A 26,866-nucleotide genomic window follows, 5' to 3' on the forward strand; every position below is an offset into this window, starting at 1 on the left:
CATTTATCTAGGGTTACCGTTCCAGTTTGATTATCGACACCGAAATATAAATACAAGAATATATCCTAGTTTCAACTCCTTGCGACCTAAACCATTTTCGTACTTGTTTATTATTTTGCCAACTGTTAAATATATAATTCTGGTCATAGAATAAACACATCAATATGGATCCATCGCCCATATGCAAACGAAATAAAATCCCCTCGAGCTGAACACTTCAATATTAAATGGTTTTTGAGCTGGCCAAATACCCGAACATTTTCGTTTTCATGATAACTTAATGAACACTTGAAGCTCTCCATTTCAATCGAAGATTTTCCAAATAATTTCCATGCTGAAAATTGGTAAGCGAACAAAAGCTTGTTAAGCAGTTTCGAGAATTTCATGTTATATAGAAGCCACTATCAAGTTGTCAATTGCGAATGGAGGCATATATATTACAATTGGCACATATATATGTATAACTGAGATAAATTCAATGGTATGTCGTCCAAACTGTTTGGTTTGGTTTGCTTTGCGAAAATTGCAATTTAAATATAGTTAACTGTGTTCCCATGTGTGTGTGTGTGTGTGTGTGTGCTTTGCCACTTAACAGCTACACAAAAGTCACACAAACATTTCGATGCGGTTGGAAAATGGGAAAAAAGGCGAACTGACCGCACTGACAAACATTTCGAAACGTAAAATTTATTTATACCACTTGTAACTGCAAAATGTAATTTTGTGGAAATCACAAATGTGGGATGAGGGCCACACGCAAACACACAGAATGCCCACACTGCGTATGAGTAATCCGACTGGCAAGCAATTGCGTTACTCATACGCAGTGTGGCCCCCAAATGTATGCTATACATTTTTGCATGTCAATATGCTTAGCCATCCGCCCTACTGCTGTGATTTCTCCATCCATTGAAAAGCAATTAAATTCGCACAAGCACATGATAGCAATACAATAATTGCAAGTGCCACACATTCGAATGTGTCTCTTTTCTGGTGGCAAGGGGGCATCCCATAACTTGTTGCACCAACGATATTTAGCCACTTTATCATCCCGATGAGATGCGTTTACACTTTAAATAGCCGCCGGCCAAAGGTAACACTTTGCAACCTATTGCTTTTGCTTTTGCTACTTTACTGCATCCGTTTAGCCATAAATTATAGCCCGATAAGAGAGTGTGTGTGTGTGTGCCACGTGGCTTTTGGCAGTAGTACGTGTGTGTGTCTTATGCATAAGTGTGGTGCAGGTGCGGCTTTGTTTGTAGTACCCCGTAAAGTACAAACTCTCGGGTAGATGTACTGGTGTCAACAGAAACAAAGCGATATATATGTATATACGAGTATGCTATATTATATTATATTATATATTATCGTTAGTAACATGAAAAATAATAATAAGTAATTTGACTTTAGATTTCATTTCCCAAATATATTTTATAGCTTTGCCAAGCCGTTCATGGCATAGATTAGCCATATAAAGTGCTCAGTATCTTTAACCTCGACCCTGGCGATTGTCATCTAAATATGCTTTTGTTTATTTTTGGCTGAGTGCTAACATTTCGCTGATTTTACAACCGCGACAGGCAGCGTTGACAGCAAAAGCAAAAAAAAAAAAACAAAAAAAAAAAGGGCAAAAACCCATAAAGCGGTTTGCTCGCAAAGTTCGAAGAGGTGAATTGTGGAAACCACCCTCGGTTTTTGGTTAGCATCGACATCCGTATGGTCCATATTTTAGCCTGGCCATAAACCGTTTGTTTCCCATTTGTTTGCCTATTCGTTTGTTTCTCGCCTTCTCCTTAAGTTGTTATTCTTTTTTTCTAAAAAAAAAGTACATTTCCTTTCCATTGTGGCAGTAAACATTTTCACACTAGAGTGAAATACACAACTTTTTAGTGCAGCAAACCATCGAGGAAAAGTATTAAATCATTAAAAAAAAACTTTATTTAAAAAAGCAATCCACAAGCCATGTAGTCAGTTTATATGTTCTCTGAATATCCATAAAAGGTTAGACTTTTAATTTTTGGTAAAATTTTCATTTATTAGCGTAAAACAAACTCTACCTCTTGTGAAAGTTTTAGCTCGTTTTAACTTTTATTGTTTGGCGCAATTTACTACCACTAAATTCATGGCAACTGCTGCATTTTGTTAAACTAGAAGCTTATTCGGCGAGCCAGCTTTTTGCCGCATTTTAATTTTGCAAACGCTTTTCCTCTACCACTCGTCGTTGTTGTTCTTTTCGTGCTGTCCATAAGCAGATAATCAAAAGTAAATAAAAGCATTTTTCATTGTGTGATTCGCCGAAGGAAGAGGCGAAATTCCCGCAGACGGAGACAGATTAAGTAAATACTCGTGAATTTTCAGCGCACAGGAGTAATTTCAAATGCCGGAGGCCAGAGGAGAAATTAAAAGGAGCTTGTGCTCAGCCTTTTCGGCATTTTATGAATTATTTCGTAGCTCATTAACGAAAACACGTTTAAGTGCTTAAATAATCAACGCCTTTTTTTGGTTTTTTTTTTGTTTGGTTCCCCTTGCAAAACTTTTGTCAGTCAGTCAAACCAGCCGACTCATGTGTGTGTGTGTGTGTGTTTGGCTTGGATAGGTGATTATTCCAACGATCATTGGGATTTGTTTTGAAAGGTTCCCGTAGAGGAGCATTTAATTAAGTCTGAAGACACTTTGATTGAACCAATTAGGGGTCTAATCACATTAAACAAGAGAACGCAATCGGCTTAAAACACCCCAGTGCCCTTGATTGTTGGAATTTCTGAACTGTATTGGCATTTGTTGGTTAATCAGATAAGGATTAATTAAGTGCACAATTAATGATGAGATAATAGGAAAATGTTTTGCTTATAGAAAGTGTATTCAATTATGAAACATATTCAATTTGAGCACATCTAGAAAAATGTAAATACTTCTTAATTTACCCTTTTCGATAGTATTGCTTCTCCCTCATAATCATAATTAACCCTTTTTGGTACTTCTTAAACTTTAAGAGTTTTGTGTGGATTAACGAAAAGTTCTAGTGAAACTCTGTATTTTTACTACGCAGTCTAAAAATCCACTTCCCTTGGAACTATTAAATTTTACTGCAGGATTTATATGCAGTGGTTAACGATAGTTTAGCCATAATAGCTCAACGCTTTTAGTTAGCCAAATAAAGATATGATTTGTTTTACTGGCCAACTAATTATCATTTCTAATATTTGTTTATTTTGGGGTTTATTCGCTATTGGCAAGGATTCCGTTAGCCATAAATTGTTGATGCACATTTTGTGTGCTTTCAGCACAGGAAAAATATGAAATTAAATTAATTTGTTACCTCTTCCTGCGGACAACCAAATTTAAATTGAAACGCTCATTTATATTTATAAAATTTTGGTAAATTAGCCATGAATCGGGAATGTGAATACGATCGTACGTCTTTTTGCGGCCTGCTTAATTGGGCATAAGACGCAGGATACCTGAAACTTTATGCCACAATAGCCACACACACACAAAGCGACTTGATTATGCAAAGGCTCCCTTTATGTCCTTGTTCCCCGGCTAAAGACATAAAGTCTTGAGATGCCGACCCGAGTGGTACTCCACTTATGTGCAGTCTGCCATACACTAATCGAGTGCAAAGTGCTCCCTTGTCTGGCCGCCAATTAATAATCCTTCTAACCCAATGCACTTGTCATCCGAAATTGTCCTTACTCACTCAGCTTAATTAACCAGCAGTGCATTTCAGCCTATATGCCAGCAATGCACTGTAAACAATACTTGATAAGCCTTAAAACACTCATAGATAAAGCGCCTAACTTCAATAATGATCGTACATTTAAGCAGTCGAACTAAACAGGTTAAGTAGCTCATAGAAAGGCTTGATCCTATGCATCATTATAACCCATTAGCCAAGCTATTTCGCTCAGTGCACTCATGCCTAACAAATTATAGGCCAATTGGGCACACCCACTTTGGGTCCGATTCCTCTATGCATTCGGCTGGGGATTTATTTTTATATGCTGGTCGTTAGGGATAATACACCATCCGTTTTAGCCGGCGCTTTCGCCACTCTCGCATCCTTCGTCCTGCGACTGCATGCGTTAAGAGCTTGACTTTGTCCGGGAATGGCTCCAAATGTCGTCGTCTTCCGTTCTTCTCCTTGCTGCTGCACTGCACCCACCAAGATAATGCCACTGAGCAGGGGGATCAGGAGACGGGAGCTGTGGAGCTGTGTAGCTGCGGCAATAGCGGGACCTCCTTAAGTGCTGGCTATGCCCGGAACAATTTGGCACCACATTGCGTATGATTAATATAAATTGTTTGGACTTCATTCTCGCTGGCTTCCACCCTCTGCACCTCTCACTTCCATTCCCATTGACACTTCATGAAGCCAAAGAGCGAGTAGAAGAAGAGAAGTCTTGAATTTGCGAGCACTTAAAGCAATTGCTGCAGTGAATCCGGACATTTATGCTTTTTATACATCTGATTCTACAATGGCCAGATAACCGCCTAAGTCTGTTGTTAATGTGCCATAGATTTTGTATAGATTATTAAATGGGCAACATATCAAATATGTGACGTGGATATATTACACATAGCTTGTTTTGTGCAACACCATATTTCTCAGTGATTTAGTTTCTTTGCGATTTGATTTATCGATCGAACCGCTTGCTCAGACATGCATTTCCTCAGAAAACTCGCTGTCTATCCACATGCTTAAAGCGTGTATTTAGCTTTTCGGCTAAAGAGGTGGCACTGTTGTTGTTCCGGTTCCGGTTGTTGTTGCTGCTGCAGATACGTTGCCGCTGTTGTTGCAGCTGCCACATGCCATGGCCCAAAGTGTCACATTACTGAAAGTGCGACAGCTACGGCGAATGCCAGAACACTCTGCTCCTGGTTCTGGTTCTGATCCTGGTCCTGGTCCGGGACCGGGCCCTCATCCAGATTCTGGTTTCGCCCGCTGCCTCCGAGTCGCCGAATCTGCAGTCGTGATTGGGGTGCTGCTGATGCCGCAGGGGCAGCCACACGCACCCTGCTCAACTTTGCTATCATTTGTGGTTTTGCATGTGCCGCGTGCAGCACATCGCCAAGTGCTGGCAATATGGCCACGCACCCCCCTCTTTGCCGCTTCGAAAATAGAAAAGACTGCGAAAAGAAGAGTACTATTCAGGGCAACAAAAAAGAAATGGCATAAAAATCGCGTACACGCTTCAAAAATTCAACGGTCCGCCTATGAAAACGAACCTGCAAGAGGAAAAGTCACAGGCCACGACGAAAGAAATGCTGGGAAAAAGTACGGAAAAGTGCACAGGAGGGGCAGTGGTCTGGACGCAGACGATTGTTGCAGCAGCTTGTTTAAATTTTATGTCCTGGCTTTTCATACTTGTTAAGCCGCCCTCTCACCCACCTTCACTCAACGAAGGGGCGGAACCAGGTGCTCTTTACCAACTCTTTTTCCTTCTGATGCACGGCGACAGGCGAGAGATGTTGCCGCTGGCACACACACACACACTCTTGCAGTTGGGGCACAGGTGCCAAAACGGTGGGCCATCAAAGAGAAAAAAAACAGCAGCAGCATTCGAAAATTGTTCGCTTCGTAGAACAGATTCAAGTGTAATTTTTGCCACCTCGCGTAGCAAATTCGGATAAAAATCGCACTTCCATAAGTCAAAGTGGCTTGGAAAACTTGTTAACTGAAGTCCAAATATTGAGAAGCGCAGAGAAGGGCTCAAAACGTAGGAGAGTAAAATATTCAGAAGTGCAGAGAAGATTTCAGAACGTAGGAGAGAGAAAAAATGAAAAGAGCTCAAAACAAAACATCGCACTTCCGAAAGTCAAAGTGGCTTGGAAAACTTGTTAACTTAAGTCCAAATATTGAGAAGCGCAGAGAAGGGCTCAAAACGTAGGAGAGTAATATATTGAGAAGTGCAGAGCGTTCTGAACGTACATAGGAGAAGGATAAAAATGAGAAGAGCAGAATAGAGCTCGAAACGTAGGAGAGTAAAATAATACGAATCTCAGAAAGAGGTGCATTTAGGAAATTAACTGCAATGTTATTTACATTTATATTCAAAAGCCACAATACATTTGCTATTCAACGAATAATGAAAAATGAAGTGAATTGGTCCAACTTAAAGCCAGTGCCAATGGCACGGAGCAAACTCAAACTCACTTCACTCATATACTTATCTACCCAACCGTTTCACTTCCCACAAGGCGCTCAATGAAGTGATAAACTGGCAACATTTAGTCCCTTTGTCTTATCTCCACTTTCCTGCTTTCTGCTGCTCTCTTCTGTTTCTTGTTGTTTTTTATGACCGAAGCAGAGAGAGCAAAACAAACAGAATGAAGGAACGGGGCAAAAAACTTTCGAGCGCAACGAAGGGCAAAGTACCGGCTCAAAAATCAAATGACAATAAACAAAAAAAGTGGGGACAGCGAGGGGAGCAGCCATAAAATAAATTAACCTTGAAGTTCAATGCGCAACTCAATTTGCTGCCTTCGAGGCCAAGGAGTCGCCCTGGAAAATTGTTGCTTATTGCTGGCCAAAAGGGGGATTGCAAAGTGTTCATAAAACACCAGTCAACCCTTTAATCTTCGACCGCAATAGTTGCTTTCCGTGATCTATGGGAAAATGAAACCATTTCTTAAAGATCTAAATTATGTTAAGTGAATGATGTCGAATGGTCGAAAATCAATTCTTTTGGGCTAAAATGATCATAAAGATAAAAGAATAAAATTTTTATATTGTTAATTAACTATTGTTGAGAACCCGAACACGTTTTGATAAATTAAGGAAAAATAAATTTTAGGTCTATTTTCGCATTTTTTGTAAGGGGTAACATCATCAAAATTTGCAAAAAATTGTCAAAAAATGGAATTCGCATTTTTGAACTCAGTTCAATTGGAAATTTAATTACGAGCTCAACGAGGTATAACATTCCATATTCAGGCTATTATTTTTAAAGTTGTGGCAAAAAAAACGGATTATTTGATGACCGAAATTCGGAAAATCGGCTTTTGTCAAGAACTTGATATTTAAAAATGGAATTTTCGTCATAACTTCGCTGAAAATTGTCATATAGATTAAAGAATAACTGTTTTGAGCAGCTAATTACCAGTGCTAACGATCCCTATCACTTTTTGAAGAATTTAGGAAAATTAATATTTGGGTAAATTTTTGCATTTTCTGTAAGGGGTAACATCATCAAAATTTGCAAAAAATGGTCAAAAAATGGAATTCGCATTTTTGAACACAGTTTGATTGGAAATTTAATTACGAGCTCGCCGAGGTATGACATTCCATATACAGACAATTATTTTAAAAGTTGTGGCAAAAAAACTGATTATTTGATGACCGAAATTCGGGAAATCGGCTTTTGCCAAAAACTTGATATTTACAAACGGAATTTTCGACATAACTTCGCTGAAAATTGTCATATAGACGAAAGAATAACTGTTTTGACGAGCTAATTACCAGTGCTAACGATCGCTTTCACTTTTTGAAGAATTTAGGAAAATTAATTTTTGGGTTAATTTTCGCATTTTTTGTAAGGGGTAACATCATCAAAATTTGCAAAAAATGACCAAAAAAATGGAATTCGCATTTTTGAACTCAGTTCGATTGGAAATTTAATTCCTAGCTCAACGAGGCATAACATTCCATATTTGGATCATTATTTCCAAAGTTCTTATAAAAAACTGATTTTTTTTGCAGAAAATGAGCGGAATAAGTGATAATCGATCATAAATAATATTTCTCATTAAATTTCAATAAAGTCACGATACTTAAACACCTTTAAGAGAGTCGGCTAAATTGTGTTGCGGCGAGGAAAGCCGGTAAAAGCTTCATTCCGAGGCAGCAAGAAAATATGAATAGACTGCCGGGCCGGGCCAAAGGTCAAAGTCTCAGTTCGATAATTACCCATCATAATGGAGTCGGCGAATCGCCTCGACCGCATGCATTATTGAAAGGCTTTTCCATCGGAGGCGAAGACAAAGGACCCGACCGCAAAGGAAATTTAAACAAATGCCACCCAACGACCCCTGCCCAATGCATCGTATTTGCGGTCGGGGTGATGGGTTCAAGGGTTCAGGGGTTCAGGGGTTACGCCACTAACCACGGGACCGATTTCGAAACGCACAAAGTCCATTTACATAAATGGTTATCCTCGATTGCTACCGACTCACACACCCACACACCCACACACCCACCTCCCACACACACTTACACGAAGGCTCACCTTTGAACTTTGGTCACAGCAAATTAAATAAAAGGTTAGCAACTTGCGCGATGATGAGGTGGGGGGCAAAGTTTTTCACACAGCGTGATGACAATAATAATGATGTCACTGGCAATGATGGCCTTGAGTTTGAACTTGTTTCTAAGCTAACTGAACTATTAAGTATTTTCTTTAAATGTCATAGAATCGATTTCTTTTTGGCATTTCTTTGCACTGTGTCAATGTGAAAAAAGGCTAAGCTCGTTTTGCACACTGTTTGCTGTCCTTTGAAATATGGTAATGACCAAAAGCAAGGACATCCATCGATGTGGGCGCAGTTGCTTCGCTCCACTCCATACCACTGCAGCCCCATTAATATTTCACATTTCATATTCGCAATCGTCCTTCACTAACGCACCCCCCCCCCCCCCCCCCATTTGCATACCCCCCACTCCTCAAGGGGCTCATTTACCTGGCTGGCTACTGGTTACACCGACGGACCGACTGGTTCCGGATGTCTGGTCGTGTCAGCGGAGTTGAAAAGGGTTTTTTGTTTTTTTATTATTTTTTTTTTTTTTTGTGCTCGCATTTTCCATTGGCATCTTCCGCCGATTTCCTGTTTTCCCGTTTGCACGCTTCTCCCGCCCGCTTTCCCGCCGCATTTGCCGCCAACAGTTTCAGTTGCGGTCGCTGGATGGGCGTGTATTTTAATTGTGTTGACTTTGCAAATGATCCATTCATAATGCTACTCGAAGGCATTCCCATCGTCATCGTCATCGTCGTCATCATTCCAGGCGGCCTCTGCTCAGCCTGTTTTTAATGGCCAACATTTAAGCCGGCTTCGAACAGCAACAAAGCTTGTACCAAAAAAAAAAGGAGTAATCGACAGATTTACAACCATGTAGTACCCTCTGTTTTACAGGAGACCTCACTCTGCGGAAGATTAATAATCTAAGAAAATACACAAGGACGAGGAACAAGCTTAATATGCAAAACTAAAACGTGAAACAACTACTACTTATCCTTACTATACAGTGCTGTTATATCCTGCCTGTTCAATACTCCCCCTTCTTACCAATTACAGGGTATCCAAGAGTGAAAAAAAACGAATTCAGAGCAAATGAAACGAAACGAAAATCGATAATGAATTAATTTTCAGGCACCGAAGGCAAATGGCGCCGACAAATTTATGACTGTCGACTGGGCCAGGCATTGCCAGGATGTTATAGTGGCCATAGCCCCCTGCCAATTCGATTCCCAACGCCCCTGTGCAGCAGCATTTAACATTTGCTCAATGGGCCAGTCCGTATTTCCCAGGCCCTCATCAAGTCCAATAAGCCACTGAAAGCGTTTAAACTTAAGCGTTTTACTCAATATCAGCACACAGGAAAAATTGCATAAAATACTGCAATATATTTCATAGATAGTACTATGGTTAAAAATACACTTCAATTAATAATAATTGGCTTTTTTGTTACCAAAGAAGTTGGCTTGAAATCAGACCATTCTGGACTTTTAAACTAATTACCTAAATGACTGACGGTACAACTTTTGCCTGCACATGTTAACAAATTGTTACAAAAAGTCTTGACAAAATTAAATATACATAAATTCCTCTTACATATATTGTAATCACCTTGCCTGTGATTTTTGTTCATAATTGCAGTCAAATCTCAAAAACTCAATCTTTGGCAAAGTTTTTGGGCTCAACTTTTGTACGTGGCTTAACCAGGCTTTTGAATGTGTGTGTGTGTGTCAACGTTTGCCTCAATTTTCTGCATATCCTTCTCGTTTCGTTCTATTCCCTCTATTTGTTTAGGCTTCTAGGGAAAAAGGTGGGCGAGGCACTGGCGCTGGATTCTATTTGGTTTTAAGTGGGCAAATTGCTTATGTAGGGCATCTACACCTGGGCCAACCCAACGGTCGCCGTCCAACCAATTAGTGTCAGTCAAAAGTTTGTTAATACCCTGCTTAAGGCCTGGATATGGATATGACGACTTCAAGTGCTTTATGTGGCATTTAAATACTCTGCAGTCATTTGATAATTTAAATTTTATACACGCATAAATTATACATACTAATTTCTTGAGTTTCACTAATTATTGGCACTGTGTAGGGCTCAATTTTTGATGTAGGGCATTCGGAAATGCAAACATGCCGACTATCTAATTGATGTGCCAGCGAATGGGAGGCTATCAATTACGCCCTAGTGGCTCCAAAAAGCAGGTCCTTTTCCAGGACCGGCAAAAATGTCAAGTCAGTTAGTCAGCCATCATGTTAGTCGGCGAGATGGCAATCGAGTCGCATTAAAAACTAATCGCAGCCCATGCATGCGGCTCAAATGATTAAGCGTTCAATTTGCCAGCACTCGACATGCAATTAAAGTTAGTTCTATATGTGTGTGTGTGCATTTCTTTGCATGTCTGCGCTTTCTCTTTGCTTTCTTTTTGGCGCCTAGTTATTAGTGTGTGTGTGTGTGTCTGCAGGTGTTTGCACATGGAATGCAACTGTAATTATGCGCACGACTGACACACATTAGCCAACCGGCGAAACCCAGATACACCCAGGTGTATTTATAGCCTACTTAAAGGTAACTAAGACACGGCACGAGCACAAGTCAAGTGACTATCTTTCAAAGCCCCGCCAAATGGGATCACTATATGCATCACAGGTGTTTCCGCAGAGTCATGAGGTGAGAACATAAATCCTTGCAATAAGTTGGCCCAGAAGAAAGGCTGCTTGTCTGTCATAAATCTTACGGGGGGACTAACAAAAGCCAAAGCGAACAAAGGAAGTGTGTTGATCTTGGCAACACATTTACTCAGGTCTTACAATGTTCATCAGTAGATAGCTGAGTATTTATGAGTGTTTGTTGAGCAAGGGACATATTATATAATTCCAAAAAGGATGTTTACTTTATACGTGCAGTTTATCCATTTTCAAACATGTACAACCATTAAAAACATTTCCAAAACTCGCATTTCCTGCATTTGCATTCGAAAACTTTTGAATTCCTCAAACGACTGGCAACTCTGAGTTATTTTCGCTTTTACCCAAAAAATCTCAGGGGGAAATGAGAAGCCCCATTTCGTTCTTTCCGCCTACGATCCTCATTCCTTGGACTGCAAACTTTGCTCGTGCCTCATTGTACAATTTACTCTTCGGATTTTGTTTGACATGCAAATGCTGCAGTTAAGTACATAAAGTTTTAGCGAAACATATAGAGTACATAGTCGGCAGTATATCGTCCGATGGTTGGGGTTGTGTTCGTATGAGAAATGAGAGCGTCGCTCGGCACGCGAATTGTGTGGCAACATTTTGTTGTTTAATTTTTGTGTACCGACTGCAAATTGAAGGCCCAGTTCCTCCGAAAAAGAACCCCTTTGCACACCCCTGTAAACCCTGCTCAAACTCAACGCTTGGACGTTGGCAATTTGCTGCATACAAATCGCGGCTGGCAACGCCGCTGCCTGTGATTATTGTTGTTGCTGCTGCTGATGGTGGCAGCCAAAAGAACTTAAAGTAGGTTACTTACAACCACGCACACACACGTATGCATCTTTAAGTGCACTGCGAGAAGTTATCCAGCATATCTGCTTACCCACAATGAAATCAGCAAAACGAATCTGAAAAGTAAGCAGAACATAAAGTTAATAAAAAGTGAAGCTAATTTTATACGTTTTAAATATGTTTACAAATAGTTCTTTTTTTTTGTTGCACCTGGTGCGACTAGTTTTTGTGCATACTTAAGGCAGCGGACCAGTCGACACGCCCCCTTTCCATCATCACTCGCCTGCTTGCCCCTACCACCACTTTTTTGGGTGCTGTAATTGAGGCAACTTTGCAGAAAGGCAAAACTTCCCGCATGTACGAATAGTTTGCTGCATAATGACAGGCGCGCCGGCATGCATATTTATGCCTCAAAAGCTCAACTTTCCTCCCGCGACACCATCTTGAGTCGAACATTTTTCAAGGCGCGGAAAGTCACGCTCTATTGGCCCCACCAATGTGGCTCAAATAAACGAGCTGCGGGCCACTTTCATTTAAAAAAAAACAAAAAAAAACGCATAGAACAAAAAACACAAACCGGAAAATTCCCCTAGTGAAAAGTACTCCAATTGCGACGAAAGTGATTAATTATTTAGAAAACATTTCAATAGAGTTTGTTTGATTTCAAATGAAACCGCAATGAGCAGAGCAGCTGCCAAAGTAACTTCCGGTTCGGCCCTCTCTCTCTCTCTCTCTCTCTCTCTCGCCCTACTGCTAGCACTCTCGCTCGCACTGCCGCAGCCTCTCGGCAAAGTCAACCGCCAACTGTGGCCAGCAATAAAAATTTTACAGACAATTCGCTTTTATTGCATTTCACACGCCCAAGGAGCGAGCGAGATGGGGCGACAGCTAGAGAGAGAGAGAGAGGGGCAAATAGACAGTTGAGTGCAGCCACAAAGAAGTTAACGTTTGTAGTTTAGTCGGCTTTAAGTTGGGAAAACTAATTCGTTTTCGTACTTTTTAGGTTTTACTTTAGCAATATTTCTGAAAAAAACAGTTGCATAAATATTAATATATGAAGTGGTTTTACCTTTAATATTATATTTACATACATTTTTTCTCATTCCAATTTTGGCCGACATGATCAGTGGACATAGGCAACCCAGAACCGCAATCAATAATGTTGCCACACCACAAAAACAAAAAAAAAAACAGTAAAAAAAAGGACTTCCGCTCACAGCAGACCATAAAAATGTGCTGCATACTTTTAGGCAGTCAGATGCCATAAAGTCAAGAGCTGTGTGTGTGTGTGTGTTTTTATAGTTTTTTCTGATGGAACGGCATTTGTGGGTGGTTGGGCGGTAAACTAGGCGCCAACTTGAGGTGTTTGCCAATGCACTTGTGGAGGCTAAATGAATTAAAAAATCGAATGGAACGAGTTGCAACCGTCAGTGGAAAGGAAGCAATGAAAATTATCCAAGGGAGAGGCGCCTGGGAAATTGCGCCAAACGAAAGGAAACTTTAACAGCCACCGAGGGGGGCGGGATGAATGGGCGGGGCAGACTACAACAGCTGCATACAAATGCCCCGCGTGTGTGTGTGCGTGTGTGTGTGCGTGTGTGTGTGCGTGTGTGTCGAGTGGCAGCAGCAAAGAAAAAAATTAATTTAAATTTTTATGATGCCATAAAAATAATGCATGGCATGTCTGGGCCCCCGGCTAAAAGGAGAGACACCACTGCCGTAAGCGGCAGGATGGGCTGCAGGATTGCTGGGTGGGTGTGGGGGCGTGGCAAGGCTGAGGCGAAGTGAAGTGGAAGCTGGCACACCGTCCATGGGCAAAAAGCAAAGGCAATGGCGCCACGTTGCCCCAATTAGCTGCACACTGTGCCTCAGCATGTGGCATTGCCACCGGTAGGAGTGCACCACCCCCCATAGTAGCCCCCTCATATATGTAGCCACCCAGCACCACCCACACACTCTCAGTCGACTGGCACCCTAAGCAGCATGTCATTAGTGCCGCCTTCAAAACAAAGCAACGAACACGCGGAAATGCGATGAAACAAAATAAAGCGTCGGTGCACACAGAGAGAGAGAGCATTAAGTATTCCGCCAACTTGGTCATGTCCTGGCAATATATAAGAGCAATATAATATATACCCACTCGAGTCTGTTCAACAATATTTCAAACTGCGGCTGCCAAGACACGCGGCGGTAAACAGGTGGTCTACATGAAATGGCAGCGAAAAAAGGAACAACAAACAAGGCAAGCCATCTAGCGGCAAATAAAAATATATATTCATGTTAAATTAAAATACAGATATTTTTGATTGAGCTGTTATATTCACTTAGATTTACCACCCATATAGTCATTTTAGAAACAAGCGCTAATTCGCGGATCAACAGTGCGTATATGTAATAATACTTGCTAAGCTTTAAGCGGCCCGCTAACTGAGCTAAGTGAAAGCGAAACACAAAAACTTAGCTCCTCATTTGCACTACATGCCGCAACAGGATAGATTGCCACGCCCACAGCCGCCCACGAAAGCGTCGGGGCGTAACAATGAATACAAATGAGTCATTTATGACCAACAAAAGGACCGCAAAAATATACGTATCTCTGTGGCCACAAAAAGAAATGCCGCAAAAAAATGTCAAGGCAAGCTGAATTTTTTTTTTTTATTTGCCATGAGGTGAACAATGCTTCTTAAGTATTAAATTCATGAGTGAGTAATGCAATTAAAGTTGAAAGGAGTATGGCAGATTTGTTACACTGTGTAAATTGCAATTATACGAATTATTTTGAAGTACTTTAACTTCTGTCCATAATCTTCACTCAGTTCGCAATTTTTAATTGCTTTCCAAAATTTGCCAAAAATTAAAATAAGAAAAAAAAAAGCCACATATTCTGCAGTTTCCTTGGAAGCCCCCAAGCTGTGATTTATTTGACATGCTGCACATGGCACACGGAAATGTTCTTTGATCGTTTCCGGTCATTTCTCATGGCCGAAATTCGGGTCAATTTGTAATCCCTGCCGCCCCCCCGCCCCCTGATCCCTGTGCCCGTCATCTGGTCTCCGGTTCTCTGCGTCTGCCGGAGACATTAGGTTAAAAGTCCGGAATAGAACGAAAGGACTACTAGCAGAGTCCTTTGGCATTGTTTATGCCTCGTTTGAAATTTATTGTTATGAGCACAGCGAACGAACAGGTCCTTTGGCTTTCTAAGTCTAAGGTCTCGCCATAATTGGATGGGCGTGAACTTCGACTGAAACTTCGATGACAATTAAAATCGAAATTTTCAGCACGCAATGCAGGGGCAATTAAGGAACCCCAAATGATTTACTTATCGATTGCCCGATTGCCCACCTTGCTGCCCCACAAGTCCTTCGTTCGCCACTCTCTTGCCCACCTCCAAATATGATTTACTGCCACATCTCGACCGTAGTGCTGACTTTAATTGACTCTCAAGTCGCTGGTTGGGTCGTTCGGAGATCTGCGAAAGAGCACTCCATAATTTAAAGTCATTTCATGCAATGGTTAACTGCAATGACTTGGGTCTTCAGTCAATACTCTATAAATGCCACAAATACAAATAAAATGCATATAATTTGAAAAATGTCTTAAAAAAAACAAAATTCTCGAAAATCTTAAAGTTTTCTGTATTTTAATATTTTTTTGTAGTGCATTTTGGCGCCACTGTGTTCTAAGTCACTTCCGTTTGGCTTCTCTGGCTGCTTTTCATTTTCATGTTCCACTTCCTGTTCGCCGGCAACAGTTTAATATTTGAAAAAGCGCAGGACGAAGCCAAAAGAAGAAGGAGCTGGGCAGAAAGAAGAAGCTCCAGTTTTAGCTGCAGCGAAAGAAGCAGCAAAGGCAGCCCAATGCAATTAATCAAAACGCTGGCCGCGAGTCGTATTCCAGCCCCGCCCCCATATCTACGCCCCCTTTTGTTCGCCCCCTGAATAAACCCGATTTCTATGTCCTTTGCCTGCCGTTTGCCCCTTTCGATGCCGCATACACAGAATTAGAACTTTGGTTATGAATACTTAATGAATTTTAAAATCACAAAATAGCATAAAAAAAAATTTACTGATTAAAAAACTATAATAATAAATAAAAAAATATTAACATATGAATTTAAAGAAGCTTACAAAAATTTTAAAATGCCTGTTTTAAGAGCGTATTCTTTTTGTTATATTTTGTACATTTCAATACAAAATGTCACCTAATATGATGACGCTCAAATCACCTAGTTTTTTTCTCAGTGCAGCCAAGCGTAAGTGCGAGTCATAAATGTATGTGTGTGTAGAAAGGAGGGGGTGAACTATGTACTACTAGGATGTGCAATGCAAAAACGCAATTCGTAGGAACTTCGGCACAGACAGGAAACAAAACTAATTATCGTTAGAGCAAAATTTTTGTTTTACTACTGCTGTTAACCCTCCAATACCACCCCCACCCCCTTCTTTCATTTTACATGTATACGTGGGGGGAGGGGGTTCGTGAGAAAGAAGGCCGGAAATGGGGGCGGGGTCGAGGCAAAAACGATGTGGAGCCGCCCATATTTATAATTACTGTTTGCACACTTAACGAAGACACCAAGCTAACGAAGAAAGGGATGAATAGCAGGCACCAAGTACAAGAGAAAGAACATGTTCAACAAGAAGAAGAAGAGGAAGAAGAGAAGGGCGAGGGAAGAGCAATGGAAGAGTGAGAAAAGAGGGAGCTGAAATGGCGAACGAGGAAAACGAGAAGCAGCAACAGTAGCTCAGATGGGAGACAACATTTTTGAAACTTCATTTTCAAAATGATGCTCATTAATCATGAAAAACAACCGAAAATGATGACAAGCTCCAAGGGGGGAGTAGGGGGGGAAATTTTGAGATTGTAGGTGTGTGCGTGCTGATGTGTGTGCCGGTGTGTATTGGCTGTTGGCGTGTCGCATAATACTTTGTTAGGTCTTAACACGCAAATCAGCCAGAGAAATTGTCACACAAGGAGGAAAAAGTGAGTAAAACAAAAGAATGAGCGGATGGAGGCGGAAAAACGATGGGAAAAACGGTAAATTCAGGGGAGGGGGGTGGAGGCAATGGGCAAAGGTGGTCTGCGATATGGCGACAGGTTACTACTTTTCTAGTACAGTCCGTTTCAGCTTGATAGTAAACTTCATTTCAAGCAAACGACTGATATGTTTAACACTTTCTTGAACTTTTCAAAACAAATAAAATAATCCGCAATGCAAATCAATAAATTCCGCTGTAAAAGCGGAAAAAATTATTAAATATTTTCACTCCCGTCAGATAATAGCCAACAATTACGCGCATGTAATACAACTTAAACGCACTTCTTTGTTATATACTATAGTTAGCTCAATTAAGCCCTCGACCATCCCCACTTTGACCTTGCACGCACAACCAAAGAATTCGTGACATTGAGCTAGAAAAAAAAAATAATATTGGCGAAAACAAAAAAGAAAAAAACCAAAAAAAAAAAGAACTAAACAAGAAAGTATGTAAGTTTCACTTGATTTACGAGCAATGGATTATCAGCCAGCTAATAGTGGCGGCCACTTAAATTTTCATATTTGCTGGCCCGATCCTTGGCTCGTGCCATTAGTGGGGCATTATCTGACCCTTAACCCACTGAGCATTATCTTTGTATCTTCAAGTTCGACCTTGTGTCTGCAGCTGTTGCCCGACTCACACGCACAACAAATAAAACGCAAATTGTATAGCCAAGCCCTGAAAAAAAAGAAGCAAAGAAATCGATGTTCCATATACCCTATATAATTGACCAAGTTAAATAATACATGAGTCTTACTACCATCGAAGTTTGGTATTAGCTGAAACCTATTCAGCACCTAAAATCATTAAATATTTGATTAAATTTTCCTAATTTTACTAATTTTTTTCAAAATTCCCGAAATGGGTGGCCAAGGCAAACATACCCTTTTCAAGGACCTGGCGAATAGAACCTTCGCATTGACATTGTCTGTCCCTGGCCTTGTTTGGTCCCGTCCTTTCCTCCTCTTCCCACCTCCTTCTCCATCTTTCTCATTTTCTGTTATTTCCCATTTTCTATGCGCTTTGGTGTTTGCTTGGCTCTTTTTGGGGCTTTCAGCGGTCGCACGTAGCAAATTCCATTTACGTGTCCTTGAATTTTGCCTAATAGTATTGCCTTCTGCTTTATCCCAAGCATTGGAATCAAGGCGAATTGTAATAGAAATAGAAGAAGTCCAGGTCGAAGAAATTAATAATCAATATGGCAGACTCCAAAAATGATGGAATCACAACGAATGGAAATAGCTGGCTGAAAGAGAAGCAATTTATGGGCCATTTCCTTGACGACAGGTGGTGGCGTCTGTCTATCCCAGGATTTCTCCCATAAATTGATGGCGGCTTAGGGACTTATTTTCCGTGGGCCAACGAACGAGATTAATATTTAATTAAATCGATTTAATGCTGCCTGTGGATCTGTTGACAACGGCTTGTAAAATACCAAAACCGCTGACAGCCGCCGAGTGATTTATTCATGTTTTGCTCTCCACATTTGTTGGATCTGTCTGTTTGTCTGTCTGCAAATATTAATTACATATCCAGGGCGAAAAAAAAGTTGCAGCAAAAGCGCTTAACCCAGGAAAATTGTGCTTTTCAAGCAGCTGCAAGTTGTTTTCGAACTGTCAGAAAACTTGAGCCGCCGAAGAAAGGGATTTACAGGTGTAAAAACGAGTCAAAACTTTCTAAATGTAAAAGTAACGTTTTCAAAACTCTACAAAGCTGCCAGGATATTAGGCTTAGAATTAAGCAACGTCGGTTTTATGGGTAAATAAATTTGAATTTGCCAAGCATGAAAGTATAGCTCGATTCAAAATGTTTGTCAACTAATTATGCTATTTTTGCCAAAATCTTTAACTAAACGCATGAATTCCGCCACTTTTCAACCGAATTTTTTTGCGTAAGAGTAACGTTAGTGTGTGCGCCTTAATGGCGCCACAAATACGTGGCATGCCTCAGTCAAGGATTGTCTAAAATCTCTTTTACTCCTGCGGTTGGGTCACGCTTTTTCTTATAAGGACACACATGCCACCCACACTCCACTCTTTCGTTTTGGCAGGCCTGCTTTGGCTATAACTTTCCCAGACAGGCGAAGCCAAAACCGAAACTGAAACTGAGAAATGAAAAACCAAACTGCGTTTGAGAGTGTCCGCATTAGGGTGGACCAACATACTATACTGATAACTTACTTAGATAGTAATAAGTGGTGGGTTCATATGATGAAGTTGGACTAAAGATCAGTTAGAGATTAACTTATTTTAATGGGCAACAACATTTCTATGGCAAACGTGAGGTACCCTGCTGGTGATGTGGCTGATGTTTTATCACTGGTGAGTTAGAAGCTCCGCCGAAACTTGAAAACGTTTTGTAAGCGTTCACGTTGTCGTCTCCAGTTCTCCGGATATACCCCTCCAGTTTGCCGGATTGCCCCCCCTCCACATTTTGTCCGTATGCCCGTGTGTCCGTATGTCCGTCTGTCCGTATGTTTTGTGTTTCTGGCAGAGTTCTGCGGAGTTTGTCACTCGCATGGCGACAGAGCTCGCCGAACAAATGGACCAACAGTCCGTGTATCTGTGTCTCGTTTATGATTGCATTATGGCGAAAAACAGCTTACACAGCCCACATGTACTGGAGTCCAACTATCCGTCTCCCTTTCCATCGGCGCAGGAACAAAACAGGAACATCAACAGCTACAGCTGCGTAAATTTGCATAATTCCACAATAAGCTGTAATCCGGCAAGGGATAGCATTTTCGGTGGGCGGCTGGTGAGTTTTGTCTGAGTGAAAAGTTTAGAGACCAAACTGTTTCGCCAGACTAGAAAGTTTCATCGGCTTGTAAATGATGTTTTCCTGCAGCAACGACGTTGGCGAGGTAAGGGACTTGCGTTTTGTGGGATTTATCAGTTCGGATCACTCTCATCACCCCCATACCCATCATCCGAGTTACCATTCTCAGATTTTGATGGCTGGAGCGCAATCCATCAACAGTTTGGACAGTTTGTGGCCAGAGTCGGTCACAACCAGTGGCGCTTAAGAGTGATAAGTGCGGATTTCGACCGGGCCACAGCAACTATGCTAATTAATTACATTAGTTGCACGGAACTATTTGGGGGCTTAAAATCCCTTTAAAAAGTGACTGAAAATGTGCAATGAAATGTGTAGAGTATTTTGTGATCTAAAATCTATTTCGGAAGTGTTTAAAATTATGAAGTTTATCTTATATTGTATATATTCTATTTGTATTGCCATTGAATGGCAGTGCGTGGATAATCGAGGTGTTTAACAAAAATCTCCATGGCTTTTGCCACAGTTTTTGCGCCCTTGGCAAAAAACTAATAGAAAAGGTCTTGTCGCAGGACTCGTGTTTCAAGATGCCCACAATTGTTGGTCAACAAAGTGTTGCTGTGATGGCTGCCAAGAAAGCCACTTGGCCAAGACAGCAAAAAACGTGGTAATCCCGGTATTAAAGTTGCAAGCCAGCTGAACTCCAACTGATACATATCATCAACAACACACATTTGCTGTGCAGATATAAAGGTGTCACAAACTGTGAGAAAAACAAAATGGTAAAATATAGGAAAATAACTGAAATATGTGACCCTTTGCTTCACCCCTAATCACTATAAACTATAAAAAAAACTATAAAATCATGAAAATGTCAGTTAACTACCAAAACCAAAGTATTCTTGAGTCAATGCCAATTAAATCGATGACAGCATGACAATGGAATTGTGTGCGTTAGCCATGGCCAACGTTTTTGCTAAACCAAATTCATTGGTTTTGGCCCTCGACGGAGTCGAAAGCCCTTGCAGGCAAAGAAAATACATTTGGCCAGAGAAATTGTTCTTTAAATTTACAAAACGTAACGAAGCGCAAAAGTCAATTAAACTTGACCAGAAAAATATTGTATACTGTTGAGAAATGAAAAGTTATAAAAAGTTAATAGTCAGAAGTAGATTCGAAATTAGGTTTCCTATTGCAACATAGCTAGTACCATGTTATATAGTATTTTAGTATATTGCTAATATTTTTTTCTCAGTGCATTTGTCTCTTTAACCTCCTCAGTCATTGTTTGCATTTGTTCCCTGGGCTCCGGTGTGTTGGATTTTATGAGCTGGACTTCAGCACGGAGGAGATTGGTGGCCAGGAGGAGGTCTAGGAGCACGAGCCTCGGCCGGAGTTCAATTAATTGCTCGTCTCGGCCACGCAGCTGCCATGTAAAGGCCTTGTAAACAGGCCGCTCGGGCCGGTGTGCGTTTGTGTTTGTGTTTGTCCATGTCTGCGTTTGTTTCCGTGTCTGTGTTGCTCTGCGGAGCAGTGGCCATGTTGTTTGCTCCGCGTCTTGGTCAAAGGACCCTCCTCAATCCCTGATTTCCCGCCCCAGCTCGGGAATGTGCGTGGTTTTGTGTGCCAAAACGCTTAACACTCCGCTGAGCACGGGATTTCGAAAAGTTGACGAACAGTCAGGAAAATGGGTGGGCTGGCCAAAGGGGCGGAGCCAGGTGGGCGGGGCCAACTTTAACTGCTCAGTGAAGCGCCATAAAACCGTAATCGGTTTAATGGACATATCACATGGCCACTTGCCATGCAACTGCAGCCATGAGCTCATGAACTTGCCGTAACTTGGCAAATGTAGTTCCTTAAATTAGAAGGATTCTATAAATGGGTTTTCTGCGGGATTAAAAAGCTGGTTTGTATATTCTCACAAAAATTTGAAAGTTTAAATGATTAAAATATAAAAATTAATTCTATAGCTTAAATTCTAGATCTAGTGGACAATGAAATATTACATTTTTATCTACTACTTCCCACAATCTCGTACTTTTACAAATCTCGCCTGCTTTTAAACATGCCTCTTGCTGTACAGAGTATCTCTAATACACTTTAGTTGTTTCCTCTGCTGGCTTTGATTAATTTAGGCTTTAATTTATTTAATTATAAGCCAAAGGCATAGGGAATTTTGTCACCTGTTGGCACCCAAAAATTCGAGTGTGTGTGTGTGCGAAAGATTTTCCGAATTTGCTTATTGGCCGCAGGGAAATAGGGTAGGGAGAAAAGCCGAGGAAAATTGTTGTTGAGCTCAAATGAAGTGAAATGAGAGAAATCGGCTTAGCCTAAGTCACCACACATTGCTCTTCCACCATTTTCCTTCCTTCCCCAATTTCCTTCTGTCCGTTTGAGCGGCAAATTACTTTCAATGGCATTAAACGCTTTCACAGCCCCTTGGAAAAGCGTCCCTTGTTTTCTGTTCTTTGGCACCCGCACCGCCCCCATAAAAGCAAATCAAAGGCATAAAAAACACGATGAAACAACAGGTTGGTCTGCATCCAAAAAAAAATGTATATAAAACCCAGGCAACACGAATTTTTCTCGACTGTTTTATACCTTTTTTTTGGCAAAGGAAGACGGCTTTATGGATTTCTGGCAAAAGGACATAAAACATATCCCACATATATCATACATTTATATGGTTATTTCATTTATCTATTATTGACTGGAAGAACACTACTGGCAAAAAAGAAATTGTGCTCCATGAATAGGAAATAGTTCGTAATAAACCATTTTGCTTAAAAGAATTTAGTTTACTTTTTATTTAAAAGGGGTGACAAGTTTGCTTTAACTCTGTATTCCGTTTGTTTTTCACAAATTTGTGTTAACTCTTACTAAATTGATAAGGCATTCCAAAAAGTGTAAACTGTATACCCTAACAAAAAGTTTTTAATCTGGCTCACCTGACTTCTCATCTAACAAAAAGTCATTTCAAGATTTAATATTTAATATTTAATTAAAAAATAAACATTTTAAGATGCCCCCCCACCCAGCACTTCAAAGTGTGCATTTTCATAGAGTATCTAAATTATGGTTTGACTTGGATTTTTTGCTAACTGTCATACTTTAGCATTTGGGTTTTATTTCCAAATATTTTGCTTGAGCTCAACTGACTACAGGTGAGAGAAAATGTTATGAAAATGAAGAGGAAAATGTGTCAAGGGAAGTGGAAGGAAATGCCAAAATATATAAAAAGCCAGGTAGAGAGACAATAAGTAGACTGAAAATGGCTTTGTCGGTTTATTAAGCATATTTCGTAGGAATTTTTAATGCGAAAATTCGACTTTTTCTCTTCGCTTTCCCCTTTACCCATCATTTTAGCCTCGAGCTTTTCACAAAAAAAAGTGAAAAGTTGACATTTTCGGGGTTTTTCTCTGCCCAATTTTTATACACTTTTTAGGTTTTTTTTCCCCCGCACATACCCAAGTTTATTTGCATTTTCCCTTTTTATTTTTACTCCCTATATTTATAGCATTTTGAAACAATTTTTTGTTGTTGGCCCTTTTGCAAATATGTTGCAATTTCAGCATCATAAAAATGCAAATGGGTCGACGTGTGTGTGTGTGAGTCAGTTTGAGCTGAAAGCCAGAGAAATATTAGGCCGATTTAAATGGGAAACTTTGTAAATGTTGCACTTACTATTGCCCATCCACAAGTACACACATCAATATACATATATAAATATATATATGGCTTGTGTTTAAATATGCCACGACACCGATGAATAGTCAATGTCTTTGTTAATGGGTGGATTGAGTTATAGAGTTATGGCTTAAGGGCTTGGCAGTTTGTTTTCTTGTCTTCACTTAGAGATGAGGATTACAGAACGTTTGTTAGTCTGTGCAAGTGCCTTGTAAGCCACGCAAGTTATATTCCGAAATTGAATTGCATATGAGCTTTTGGGAAATAACTAAACAGTTTCTAGAACAGTTCCAGCATATATGATATTGAGTTAATGAATAACTCAATTTTGGCTTATTGTTATCCACAACATACTGTGCAACATATTACTCATACGCCCTGTTGCACCATATTGTATTCAGCGACAACAAATCAGACTCAAATTCATAATAGCTTCCTTGGACGTCAGTGCAAGTTGTCAATTATAATTAATCCAAACTTCTACTGCCATTTGCATGCGCCTTGTTGCGAAATTGTTGAGCACATTACGCATACGTCACGTTGGACGCCCACCAAGTTCTTACCACAGAATGCGATTTGTTTGTTATTTTATTGACAAAACAAGACAAGAGCAGAGCGAATGTCGATGACATATATTACGCATACGCCGCGTAGTTGCTGGCAGAAAACCAACCAGTAGAAAGGACCAACCAATTCGAAAGGAAACCAACGACCAGCCACCCACTGGAGTTTTTCAAGGTCGTGGAGCTCGACAAGCAGGGCAGATGTCAAGTGAACGAGATTGTCGCCGGCTAACTTTTGCATTTCGCCCCAGAACAACAATTTCAACAATTTTTGCTATTCCATTTAAATCGAGAGGGCGCTGTTGTTGTGTGGGTGGTAGGTCAAAACTTGTTGTCGCATCAACAACAACAACAACAGCCGTAAAGACAACAATAACAATGGGTTTGTCCCGCACATTGTTACGGTTGCGGACATTTTAATTAGACTTTAGTGGCTTTTGTGGTCGCCATTGTTGTCTTGCTGCCAACTATGCACTAAATAAATTTAAATGCCAAACACACTCAGACCCACACGCACACACACACACACACACACACACGCACACGGCCATTCAAGAGGCACATACATACATAGATACTCCAGCTCATACTCCACTTGACACACACACACACGCGTACAGACACTCAGGAACACACACATTTCACATAGGATCCAAAGGATCCAAGCTCCGCTCTTTACCACAATAAATTTACTCTTTATATGGTAAACAGATTTTATTAAGGCTAATGGAAAAATAATATCGCAGGGCTCGTAAAAAAATACGCAAAGTCTTTTAAGCGCGGAAAAATGGCGCACCTTAATATATAATACATTCAGAACTGAATATAGTGCACAAGATTTTTCTTTGTTTTAAAAATTATTATATTTACAAAATAAATAACAAAGAAGAGATTATATTAGACCAAAACAAAAGGCCATATTCTCACTTATATAAAAAAAAACTTAATTATAATTAATACAATAGTGCGGTAAATTATATTTCTCCTTCGACCAAAATTCCGCTTGTCGTTATTTATTTAAGCCAGATATGCATACAACTATTTAAGCCCGTAGATATGTATGCTAAGCCATTATGGTTGGGATTATTCAACCATTTCTAATCTGCGGGTACCAGCAAAAATTCCATGCAAAACGTTATCTAATATGCCGTTCGTTTATTTTATTTCCTATTCAGAAGCAGATTTTCCCCGGTTATTTTTCGTTTTGTTGTTAAGTTCTGTTTAAGCATGTTCTTTGTACCTTTTTAAATATTCACATTTTTGTGGCTTGTGAAAAATACCGTTGGTTGGTTGGTTGGCTGATTTCAACTGCTCGAAAGTAGGCAATTTTTTACGCTTTTAAGTAAAAAGAGGAAAAATGCTCTCTGGCGACTCTCGGGCAACAAATTGCTCAGTTGAATGGACAAATAGATCGTTGGATAATTATGCAAAAAGTTGTGAGCGAAAAGCCAGAGGTGCAAAGGAGGACCATTGCAAAAATCAACAGGCCATAATGGGTTAATTAAGGCTGGGTGATGGCAAACTGAAGGCGGGTCTGGAAAAACCCCGCTGTGCTGCACTGCATGAAACTGAATCATCTGTCCGCTCGCTCGTCCGTCTATTAATTAGCCTAAAGTGGATAGAGGAAATGTCCGGAAAAGTAGAGGGTTTGGGGGGGGGGTAAATGGAAAACGGCAGAACGGCAGCAGCACGGGGTTAGGAAAAGCGGTCTGTGTGCCTGCTGAAATATGCAACATGCTCATTACAAGCATAATAATTAAACTCCGGAGTGCCACAAAATTCAAATATGCACTGTCGCGGGGAGGGGGGCAAAGAGTTGGGCTGCCTGAAAGATGGGTGGTTCCAGGGGTCAGGGGTCAGGGGTCAGTTTGTTTACGCGATTTTGTATGACATTCATACACGTACATGCACTATATGTGCGTGAGTGTTTGCCATGGATTTGCGTTGTTTGCCTCGGATGCCATGAAGAAAAACAAGCGTTCCGCACAAGCAAAGTCAGCAGCATAGAACGTGCCCCACTCAACCCCCCACCCGCTCCCGGTATCTACCCTCCCCCCCCCCTCACTGTGTGCCCCTTTGGGCCTGCGTGCAAATTAATGCGACATTTATTCATTATGCCATGAAACAGTCGTAGCAATGAGAGGGAAGCAAAGGGCGCACTGGTTTGCTGGTCAGAGGGGTGAAAGGATATCTAGGGGGGGAGGAGGTGTGCGGGGTATAGGAGCCTAGGGTGGTGGTCTGGAAGGACAGATGGAGCAGCCAAACACTCCACCGCCTGGCCACAGAGGCGATGAGAAGGCACTGTGGGCTTGAGTGCGATACAAAATGATTAGTCAAAACAAATATCCAAGCAATATTAAACTTTTATAGTTAACTATTAGGAAATGCAAATTAGAAGTCCTTTGTTAGTCTTCCATTTCCTCAATTATATATATTATTATGCCCTCTTCACTTTTCATTTCGGCCCACTGTGCAATGACGATAACCTCAATGCGGCGCCCACTTGAGAGCCTCTGCCACCAACTCCCGTATTCCGCAGTCCGTAGTCGGTATTCCGTAGTCCCCAGCCGTAGTTCCCATTCCCCCGAATCTTCACGCCCCATCTCGCTCTGCTGTCTGTGCCGTCTCCCTCGCACTGCCCATCCACAACGTGTCGCCGCAGAGCGTCGAGGGACATAAAAAGCATTTGCGTGATTTTATTTCACATTTTCTTTTTTTTTTTCATTTCACTTCAATTTTTTTTGTTTTTCCCCCCGCTGTTCTTTACGCACTTCGGCTCAACTTTGCTTATACCGCCGGCGCTTCTTTCGCTGTTTTTCCATGGGCCGTAGAATAGGCTCGTCTCCGGAGATTGGCTGAGTGTGTATCTTTCTCACCGAGCTTGTGTTAATTTCATCACAGTGAAACGAATTTAATTAGTCGCACAGCAGAGCAAAACAACAAACAAAACCAGAGCAACGCACAATAATGACAACAATAATAGGAGGCGTGCTGAATAAAATTTCCATAATTCGAGAGGCCTAGAAATGGTAACATCTGGCCTGGTCAAATTATTAACTTGACTGGAATGCGCCACCAGGTGTGG

The 26,866-nt window shown here is 40.9% G+C and overlaps 1 protein-coding gene across 1 annotated transcript in view; it reads left to right on the forward strand.

Annotated features, from left to right (window-relative positions):
* LOC117148591 (probable serine/threonine-protein kinase kinX) overlaps nucleotides 1–26,866 on the forward strand; it is a 37,511-nt gene that overhangs the window by 1,284 nt on the left and 9,361 nt on the right. The window lies entirely within an intron of this gene.

This window comes from Drosophila mauritiana, chromosome X, assembly GCF_004382145.1.
Source record: "Drosophila mauritiana strain mau12 chromosome X, ASM438214v1, whole genome shotgun sequence".
Classification (NCBI taxonomy): Eukaryota; Metazoa; Arthropoda; class Insecta; order Diptera; family Drosophilidae; genus Drosophila; species Drosophila mauritiana.